At 41.2% G+C, this 11,134-nt stretch overlaps 1 long non-coding RNA gene across 1 annotated transcript in view; it reads right to left on the bottom strand.

Annotated features, from left to right (window-relative positions):
- The window catches only part of LOC104866223, a 9,824-nt gene extending 2,520 nt beyond the window's left edge, over window positions 1-7,304 (bottom strand). The window contains exon 1 of the long non-coding RNA XR_781390.2: window positions 7,033-7,304. This is a non-coding gene — a long non-coding RNA (uncharacterized LOC104866223). The remainder of the gene's footprint in view (window positions 1-7,032) is intronic.
- Between the last annotated feature and the right edge of the window lie 3,830 nt (window positions 7,305-11,134).

Here is an 11,134-nt window from a genome sequence, read left to right as displayed (position 1 = left end):
AACTGAAACTTTTAAATGCCAGAGAGTATATTTTTCATTTCATTTCTAATTGGTTCTTTGTTTAAATTTACTAGCTAGCTTCTTATACCCTTTTATATTTTGCATTCAACATTTCTAATATCTGAAGTTTTTCAGGTCTGATTCTGCTTCTTGATATTTCTTTTGATTTCTTCTTGTGACATCTTGTTTCCTCATTTATTTTGTGATTTTTCACTTGCTGCTAATGTTAATTGGAATTATATGCTAGAAATTCTTTGAGGCTTGGAATCAACATGCATACCTCCAGGGAGGACTTGTGTTTGCTCCTACCAGGCATCTGGAGACACTACAACCAGAATATTTAAAATTCTTGATTTGTGATTTCTCAGCTCATAATAGTTATGGGAAGTCTAGCCTTAAATTCAGTGAGAGTGACTTACTCTTACTAATTTCTCAGGAGAAATTTATCCTTCCCAACATCCGAAGGATGAGACAGACAATATATTTAGTACACTTCCTTTGAGGGCCACCCCCCCATTTTTTCTTTACACCATGGGTGGCACCATTAGGAGCACTGGCTTTAGAACAAAAGTCTTTGATTCTACCTTGCTCAGAACCTGAGATTTGTCTCTTCTCTTCCGAATATGGCTTTCCCTTTTTTTTTTTTTTGTCATTTTTGGTCTCCTAGAATTTTTCTTTCTTGCCAATAAAACTATATATTTTAAAAGTTTTTTTTTCCAATTTTACTTTCTTTTTAAGTGTTTTGCACCAGAAGGGCTTTTTTTTGTTTTTTGAATATCTGGTATTCATATTGCCAGAAACAGAATTTCTATTTTTCATTTAGTTAGCTATATGAAGCTTCCCTAGCCTTTTGAATTGAACTGAATTTTAACAAAAAAAGGAATTGATGGATATAGGCCTCTCAACTTTTAATTTCTTAAGATAATAATCACCCCTACAAAAGAAACAAAAAGCAAAATTACTCACTATCATTATCACGCAATAATAGAAAGTTGGGAAGACACATGATAAGAGAAGCAGCCTTGAACTTAGATTTACTCCATCCATATATTTCTGAGATTGGTGAGAAATTTGTCATAGATCATCAGTGGTCCGTGGACCAGCATTTGGAAACCACTGGGAAATATCACAGGCCTCATGTCCTTCGTTGTGAAAGGCAACTCACTGCAAAATCTATTAACCAGAGATTCTAACAACAAATGGCAGGCCAACTGTGAACTGTTTAATGGACAAAGCCATTAGACTTGTTTACAATTAAGTAAATACTTTTTCAATCTATAACAGAAAGAATGTTTGGACTACAAAATCCAAGTCTTAAAGTCTGCCTCCACCTGAGAAAAATCACCCTTGTCTGTAATAACAACAGGTTACTCAGGTGGGTATTTAGAGAACCAAGAGGAAGAGTGTTCACTGGTGCCATAAACTTCTCCATGACCCCTGCCCTGCACAATTTCCCAATAGGAATAAGCTCCAAAATCCACACACTAGGATTTGCTTTTCTGTTCTACTCTAGGACAGACGTGTCCAGTTGATTCCTTTCTTTCCTACTGTGGAGAAAGTTTAAGCTAAGAATTTCAGGAGAATAAAATTTGCTGGCAAGATAGATCACCTCAGCAAAATCTGTTACCTGTAACAGCACTTGACATGTTGTAAATGTTCAATAAATGAATGAAGAATAAGAAAACAAACCACAGCCCTATAGCAAAATGAGCCACAAGAAAACCCACTACCAAATTACCCAGCAGGAGCAGAAACTGTGTTCCACTTCACAGTATCCCCCTCATTTCCTCCCCATCCTTCCCACCATGAAGCCTCTGCCACAAGTTCTACACAGTCCCTAAGGCAGAACCTGGCTTTGGGAGGAAACAGGCAGAATTAAATTCAATATGCAGAACTGTCTTTTCAGGAGACTTGCAATCTGTGCACAAGTCTGTCGCACAGTAGCTGCATGTACAGAGCTCAGTGGTGGCTCTGAAGGCCTCTGGGGGCCTCAGTCACCTGGCAAGAGGATGGCCAGCTAGAAGCTATGAATAACGATGCTAGTTTACGTCCATTGGGTGTTTTCATCATGCCAGGTGCTATACTAGTAATTTTATATGTATCATCTCATTTAATTCTCTAAGAAATCAATCAAGTTAGGCATTATTATCCTCCCCTTTTTCTAGATGGTGAATCTGTGGCTTAGAAAGATTAAATACCTTGTCTAGCATCATATAGTTAATATTCTGCAAAATCTATGCTATTAACTATTGCACTATATATAATGCAGATTTAAAACCACTTCAAAGTCTTTGGCATGGGTTTTATATAAACATATCCATATTGTGATGTGAATTTCATTTTTAAGAAGTCTATTCATTTTGATTTTCTTTCACTAGAATATAAGTTGAAAAGATAAACACAAAAAAAGGAAACAAAGTCTAAAAGTGAAAATAGGGTTGGAATGACTAGAGAGAAAAGAACAAACCCACTCTGTTCTCATTGCTTTCTCCTAAGTATATGAGTCCTTTTCTTCACTACCATTACCCTGTATCTTCATTATCATTTATAACCTCCATTAATACTTTGCCGGGGATTTAGCTCAGTGGTTCTACCACTTGCCTCACAAGTGAAAGGACCCGAGTTCGATCCCTGGTACAAAAAAAAAAAAAAAACTGCAAAGGTTTCCTTTGATCTCCTCTAGTCCACTTTTCCGTACTCCAACCTCCCACATGTACTATCCTGTCCTATCATTCCTGCAAGAAATAAATAAAAGAAGGGCTGTTTGTTAAAATGCCAAAGCAATTTTTAAGTACTAATCTCACTACATCCACCCTAAAATCCTTTTCAAAAGCTTCCCTCCATACTTAAGAGAAAGACAAATATCTATAATGGGCCCAAAAGGCCCTTCCTGTCTGGCTGTCCAGCCACCCTTTCTCTTGTATCCTCCACTTTAGCCATGAGGCTTGTGTACACCCTGTTCTGTCCACCTTACCTTCTCTGCCATCCATCTCCATCTAAGGGGGGGGTCCCACTTATTTCAGGCTTCCTGCCACACATGTGACTGATGCCATGACTGGGGCTCGCAGAGGTGATTAAGTGAATGAGTACAAGAACAAAGCCATAGTGGTCCACATAACAGGTCTGTCAACATTTGGCATCAGCTTTTTATCCTCCTGAATAATGAGGCTGGAATTCTTTCTCCTCCTACCTCTGCTACGATTGGCGAAAGATCCAGTCAGACCTGGGCCTTCAGGTAGGTCTCATGACCTAGTCCCACCAAAGAAGACAAAAGCAAAGCCTAACTCCAAAGGAAAGTTTCGCAGCTAAGGATCAGACTGAGTGATCTGCATCTCTCAGGAAACCTTGAGGCTACAATCAACATGTAGCCATAAAGATATGGAGTAGAATTCACTTGCCCTCCTGATTAATCCAGCCATAAGCCAACATCATGACTTTTAGCAGAATCACTCAAGGTAACCATTCCTTAGTTTGTGCTCTTGAGATCTCAGCTGCTTTGGACTCCAAGACTCAGCTGCCCCACTAAACTGTGCACCTCCATTACTCTTCTCATATCCCTTGCTGAATTTCTCACCCTCTCCGTTGGCTCCTCAACCATTCCTCTCACATCCTCATCAACTCCACAGTTATCTTTCTCGAGGTCCCATAACTTTTGAAGAACTACCCAAGTTCCCCCAACCCTGCAGGACGGGTATTCCTCCCCAAATCCTTCCTCCAATTAATAAAAAGAATAGGAGTTGATTATGTTCTTTGGGCTTCAACTCTACCGATAGCACCTCATTAGACTTTAGAAGGGATGTTAGTGGCAGATACCATAATAGCTCCAAGTTTATGCTGGCCTCCTCCCAGTGTGTTTTCCTATGCTGAAGAAGCTAAGGAGAAAACTGCATTTTGCAGACTCCCTTACATTCCAGAAAGACTCCCAAGTACACTCACAGAGGACCTGAATTCAAAACTGAATCAAGGGAGGAAGAACACAAACAGCACACATCGGTTGCTGGTATGGAATGAAGTAGAGACAATGTCTTCAACAGTTGGCAGCTGCCACATTCAGCAGCCTCTTACAGCAAAGGTGCAGCTTCCCTGATTATGGCTGATGTCATATGACCTTGGGGACTGAGAGACCTTGAAAGCTCATGTGAGAGCCCAATCTTCTAGCTCTTCAAGTAATTTTATAGCCACTTAATACCTGGTAAAACAGCCTGTTCTACTTAAAATTAGTGACAATAGTTTTGCTTGTATGAAGCTAAATCTGCCAACACAAACCCCAATGGTACACTGTTAAGTCTTGGAGTCAGTCTATTTAGAGGTGTTGCCCAAGTCCCAGGCCACAGGTCCTCTACGAGCATCAGTCTTTGGGCAGCACCTTTACGATATACCATATTACACAGCAAGCCAATGTCAGCCTTTACTTATGAGGATCAGCCTTCAAACTAAAGGACCATTCCCAGGAAGAGTGAGTCAGTTCACCCAGAGGCCAGTCCTAATCTGCTATTTCTAATTGCCTTCTTTATTTTACCTATTTACTGACTTTGCACTTCCTCTCTTATTTGTCCCATGAGTCAGTTTGTCCCAAAAGACTCATCATCCCTACTTCTTGAGCCATGAAACAAAGTCATGACTTCTTTTTACCAATTGCATCAAATGCAGACAACTCTCCTATGTGCTCCAAAGCACTCTGTATACATCCCAATGTGGAGCTTGTCACACTGTGTTGTCACTCCCTGCTGGTTTTCCATGACTCCCCCTAAAATGTGTCTAACATGAGTTTAGGGTTTATTTTATGAGATATTGACTTCCTAGAACCTAGTACTCTGGTAAGTAGTAGGTAATCAATAGGTCTCAAACTTGCTAATAAGTACACAAATGTATAGTGTAAATGTGATCATTCTTGCTAAATCACTAGCTTGACTGACTAAATCTTTAGCCAATCAGCAAACACTGTTACAAGGAGACCCAGAATTGTCAAAAGTCTACTTAAAGACATTGGACATATAGACTATTCTCCAATGAGCTAATCCCAAACAAATTGCATGATCTCACATTTCCTCTGGTTAATGTTAAAATGCTATAAAGGAAAGTTATTGTGTACTCTCTTCAAAGCTCTTTCCCCTTGTTATGATTTTCTTGGGCTTAGAATTGAATTTATCTCAATATTGCCTATTAAGGTATAATAATTACAGTGAAATTTCTGAAATCCTAATAAAATTCTTTGGCCATATCAAAGTCCTCCTTGGCAGCTCCTTCTCTTCAAGATTGGCATTCACAGATCTCCAGTTACACCCATGCTCCTGCTCATAGCAAACAACACGTAAATGAATAGCAAATGGTTTCAGAAAAACAATTCTGAACACCTGTGTGTGTTTGTTTGCTTTTGGCATTTCATTCAACTGCTAGCTATAAATTAATTATCCAAGTCAAAATTAATTTCTTCCTCTTCCATTGCCCAGTTGTACTTTATTCCACAATTATGACACCTAGTACATTTCCCCATGTATTTAAAAACTATTGTCTGTTCATAACTTTATACTTTATAAAGCATTTACATGTACTAAAGTCATTTGAATCTCATTGTAGACCTGGGGCTTGGACAGGGCCAGCATTAATGAAACAGAAACCTGAAAATCTCAGTCTAAGTAGGTTGCTAACAAATACATAGCTATCATCAAGCTTGGGCCTTTTGGTTTGAGGCCTGTGTATTTCATACACCAACTTTGTAAAACAGAAACTATCTTCAGTGGGACTCTCCAAGGAGACTAACAATTCAGGTTGCTTTTTTACAGGCTTTTACAAAGTCTGTTGAAAGAAAGCATGTTTATCTTTTTTTTTGTGTCACCTATTAACATCCTGAAGAATCACATCCTCATGGTAGTTTAGGAACTGTTACACTGTTTATTCAAAAACTGGTAGAAAACTACAGATATCATTGAGATAAGGGTCCTGGATGGTTACTCAGCTTTACTAACTAGAAACTGACTAATTATTATATATCATGCTCAAAGCACTTGGACTTAAATTTATGCTACAGTGACATTATAAATTTCCACTATGTTCAGACAAGCTTTAAATCTAGAACACTCTTACTCAAATAGCGTCTCTTTGACTACCTGAATCTGAATTGTTCAGGGTCATAATGAAATGGTATGTGCTGATCTTCAGCCTCCACAATAGAGCTACCAAATTAGAGATCTCACATTGGAAAGGAGACACAATAACATGAGCAGCTAGAACCCAGTCTATTTAGTAGTTCACTATTTTCCCAGTCCTAGGTCTATCTGTTATAGATGTTTAATAGATAGTTACTTGCTGCTGCTTTTAAATTATACCCAGAAAATGGTGAGACCTATTGATCAACTATATTAAAAAACCACAATGAGAGAACTATACTAAATATATACTAAAAATAAGAAAAATAGTAAAAGAAAACAAGGGAGGCAAATATGAACAGATAAGTTAGAAAGAATGAGGTAAGATAATCAACTCTGTATAGGAGGCTCTAGAAAGACATAATAGAGCACATTATTGCGGTACTGGAGTATCAAGAATGCCTTAGAATGAGACAATCAGCAAAGCAACACAAAAGTATTGTGCAGCAGTGCATGGTGACACATGCCTGTAATCACAGCACTCTGGGAGGCTGAGACAGAAGAATGAAAGTTTGAGCCCATCCTGGGCAACTTAATGATGTAGCAAGTCTCTTTTTCAAAACAAACAAACAAACAAACATAATTTAGAAAGGGCTGGGGATATATTTTGGAGCAAAGATCCTGAGTTCAATCCACATTACCCTTTCCCTTACTCCCAGAGAAAGTACTGTGCATGGTATGAGACACACTGGCTTGGAGAGGGAAATATATCTTTGTTGTCTGATACCAGTTTCAGACACAAGTGAGTAAATGTTGTATGAAAGCTTGGGAGCCAGGGACAGGGAACAGAAGAGAGGGGAAGGAAGTTTGGGGATGGGAGGCTGACCGTAATGACACAGCCAGACTGTGAATCATCTTGAAGGGTGCCAGGGCAGTGGGTCCTCACCTGAGTTCTCAGAGCTGTAAGTGACCTCCAGAGGCACACTGGCATAACACAATGTAACTCAGCAGTCGGGAGAGCTGCTATCAGGAGTGGTGCTTCTGCAATGCTCTGTTACTTTTCAAGGTGTAGTTGTCTTGTACGGGAACCAGGTGACCCTTTTCTGTTTCCTGGGACCTTTTCTAGCACATTAAACAGCCAAGTCAAAGGGCCTAAATATGTTGAGATCTGAAATGGCTGCTGTGAATTTCAAGCATGCTGAGTTGTCTGGCCTGTGATTTATCTGAAAAGGAATCACAAATGGGACCATGAGTCATTTTCAGTGACCACAGCTTTAGAGCCAAACAGTAAATTCTGAGAAACCAATTTCCACCACAGGCAGAACCCAGCTCCTAGGGTCTGATCATTTGTCCAAGCCTCAGAAGAGAGAAAGCTGATGAAAAACCTGGTGACAGGTCCAGCTGGGCCTAATTTGCTGAGGGAACTGCAGACCTTGGGGACAGTATGGGCTGCCTTGGTCCCTGCCTTTCAAGAGAGGGATGAGGACAGGTGCAGTGCTCCCCATTCAGACTGAAGCCCTACAAAATCAGGCAGGAATCAGGCCTGCAGGATGGAGGAAAGAAAGAAAGTGGGCAGGAGTGAAAATACAGGGTCATCCTGGGCCTTTCCCTGTGACTCTCCTAACCCACTTCGAGAGGAAAAGCATCCTGAGTGAGTTCGACCACTCCTCATCTTGTTTGTGACTCCAACCTTCCAATCTCCGGGAAAACAAGACCGAGTAGCTCTCTACTTCATATCAACCTGTCTACCCACATCCCTGCGCTTAATCTTTCTGGTAATAATCACCTGCTGTTCCTAAACATTGACCACACCCTTTACTCAAAGGGCCTCTCTCCACCCCAGCAGTCTCATGGACTGCACACTGCGATTAGCTCTGTGTTACAAGTGGAGAAACTCAGGCACTCAGATGTGAGGTCATCCATCTACTGTCACCATCAGCAGCACAGCTGGAGAGTTGAGCTGTGAAGTCAAATAATCTGACCCAGACGCATGCACTTCACTGCCACACCATGCTGCTTCCCAGGCAGAAATGAAGCTGTATCATAAAAGCAACATAAAAGCAACAGAAGTTTTCTATATGGAATCTGGGGAAATAGAGAAAAGGCACAAAAAATATCACCACAGTTTCACCGCTTCTTACTTTTGGAAAGGGGAATAAAGTAAGAAGTAAAAGTCCCTTTTTATTTTTAACCTCAGCTCTCAAAGGTATACACTGACTTTTTTCTTTAATATGTGTAGACACGTGTACACATGCAGTGATTTTAATGGACATGTCCATTGCACAGTACTTTTTCACTTAATATTCAAACTTCGTTTAATGGTTGCAAGTAACCCATTATCTTTTACCCCTAATTCACTCAACCAGTTATAATAAATACCTTTGTCCATATATCTTTTTGTACTCATGCTAGCGATCCTGTAAGATATATTCCAACAAGTGGCTCATAGAACATGTGCACTTTTCATTTTGCTCACTGTCAAATTACCTACATTGTAATGCAAACAACAGATAGCTGATGTAAACATAATTGTATATAAGACTGGATATGTGATATAAGTAGGTTTCTCCTGTACATTGCAAACTCACACTAAGAAACTGGAGAAACACCTTTGTCTGTTGATGGTAAGAAAATGGACCTCTTTCTAAAGACCTGACTGGAATCCTCCTGTATTGTCCTCTCCCTCCCTGTTGGGTGCTCTCACCCACCTCTGTGTACTCTGGGTGTCTCTGTCTTGTATATGTGGCTTATTTATCATTTTCAGGAAATGGATATTCTGAACCCTTGAGCTTGTCCAAAGTATGCTTCAAATGTCAACTCTTCGCCAGTAACTCTCCTCAAATGACTGCTTCCTCCAATATAGCAAGCAGAATACTGGACTCTAATTTTCTTCTCTGCTCACCAGCCCTGCTCCTCTGTTCCCTAACTTGCAAATCTGCAGGCCTGTATCTTCTCCTTCATGAAACAGAGGAAAAGATGCCACTCTTTTCAAAAGGAGTGACTGCCAAATTGAGCTGGAGTTACAAACATTGCCTGATCCTTCCTGGCCAAACTGCTTACCTTTCCTCCTCAATACTGGCCATCCAGGGAGTAGCTCCTTGCTACCAGACACACACACTGCCCTACCTGCCAAGTGTCCATCTCTTCAGGGGCCCTGCATGCCTCCTCCTTTACCCGCTTCTCTTAGACAAGCCCAGGACACCCCTGTCCTTTAGACCTGAACTTGAACCAGCATCTCAGTGTATTAACTTTTCTCTCTGCGCTGTACTGCACTGAGTGCAGAGTGCAAGGGGCTTTGAAATCCAAAAGTTTGGGGTCTGAATCCTGATTCAGCTGTATGATTTTGGGGGAGCCCTTTGACCTCCCTGAACCACAATTTCCTAAATGATGAAATAGGAAAAATTTTAAAACCTGAACTCATGGGACTGTTGAAAGCACCTGGTGTATAGTCTTCGGCACACAGATACTTATAATAATTTGTAGGTATTCTTAATATCATTCCACAGCCAAACTTCTCAGATGAGGCGTTATTGGTAATGTCATATAAAATTTTAGGATTGTTTCAAATTTGGGAATTCTATCAAGTTTCTTTCATATATGAGATTTGGAAGACATTCTGAGTCTTAAATCTCATTAACTTCAAAATGAATCTCCCTCTGCTGGTGGCATGTGATGAACTGGGACACTTAACACGTAGCTGAAGTGATATAACTAAGGCAGCTCTTTCAGAGAGGGTCACATGCTCAGGGAGAGGACAGCCAGGACCTGCAGTCTTCAATATTTGTTCAGCCCTAGAAGCCTCCCCGACTGTCGAACAGGAATGAGGAAGCAACCCAGGTGAAGTAAGGGGGCTGGCTGGCCACATAGTAGGCAGTCCCATTTGTACAGTGGTCTGTTTGCACTGAGGACATTTGGGGCACATTGTCACTCATCTTGGGGTCTTCAGACTGGGGACCCTCTGAAATCTGGGAGTTCTTGCTGGTTATCAGAATGAGGATGAGGTAGGAAGCTACTGACATTTAGTTGGCAGAAGCCACTGTGCTACATACTGTATCCTCTGTTGCTTGGGCAGTCCCACCCAGGGCAGAGTAACTTCCTGTGCTATCTACAGGATGAGAGTTCAGCAAGCCTTTGACATTGCTTCCCATATTGGCGAGCTCCACTGGAGCACAGGGTGAGCTGTCAGGACTTCTATGGCGCCTTTAACTTGGAGACTAGGTTACAGTTTGATCCATGCCTCTGTCCAGGCCCCACTCCAGTTCCCACTTGGGTTCCAGTGCAGAGGGGCTGAGAAGCAGACTGATAGGGTTTGATCTATAAAGCCTTGATTTCAAATCCCTGTGTGGTGCTCTTACAGGTGAGTTGCCATTTGGCTTCTTGCCTCCAGGATTATACCCAAAGACAAGCCAACTCCAGGAAAAACACAAGCCTCCCAACCCGGGGCCTCCCAGGGGCAATGCTGTCTGTGACCACCATGGCCCAGGAACGCTGTTGATTCTCCCCAACCCGGACCCTATCCCCTGGGGCTGAACTCTACCAATACAGAAGGTGCTCAGAAGACACTGCAAAAGAACAATAATAATAATTTATGAGTTTAGTTATCTGCCCGATTCTGTGCTAAAAGTCTTATATACGTTATCATATTTAATCCCAAATTAGGTCAAAGAAATCTCACACTACAGAAAAGGCAAAATCATTCATGCTAATTCAGGCCTTTGGCATCAGTAGATGAGTCTTGGACAGGAGTGAGGCTGACGCTTCACTCCCAGGACTTCTCTGGTGGCTGCAGCAGGCAAAGCTGGAGATCCACAGAGGGAGGATTTATCTCTCACATAACTTCTGCCATTAAAGAGATAAATCCAGGTATTGTCATTACGGTAATGGCCTCTGCGGCTAAGAGGAGCTTGATAGAAAGTCAGTGAATGTCAAACATCTTGAAAAATCTATTCACCATGAAGTCACCTTCTAATGTGTTCTGAGGAAACAATAACATCCATTTTCACTCCAGACACTGTTCTGTGTGGTAAATAATACCACTAGGTGACTCT

Source organism: Fukomys damarensis, unplaced genomic scaffold, assembly GCF_012274545.1.
Source record: "Fukomys damarensis isolate Sample0158 unplaced genomic scaffold, DMR_v1.0_HiC HiC_scaffold_24, whole genome shotgun sequence".
Taxonomy (NCBI): Eukaryota; Metazoa; Chordata; class Mammalia; order Rodentia; family Bathyergidae; genus Fukomys; species Fukomys damarensis.
This window is presented reverse-complemented; position numbering and strand designations above follow the sequence as displayed.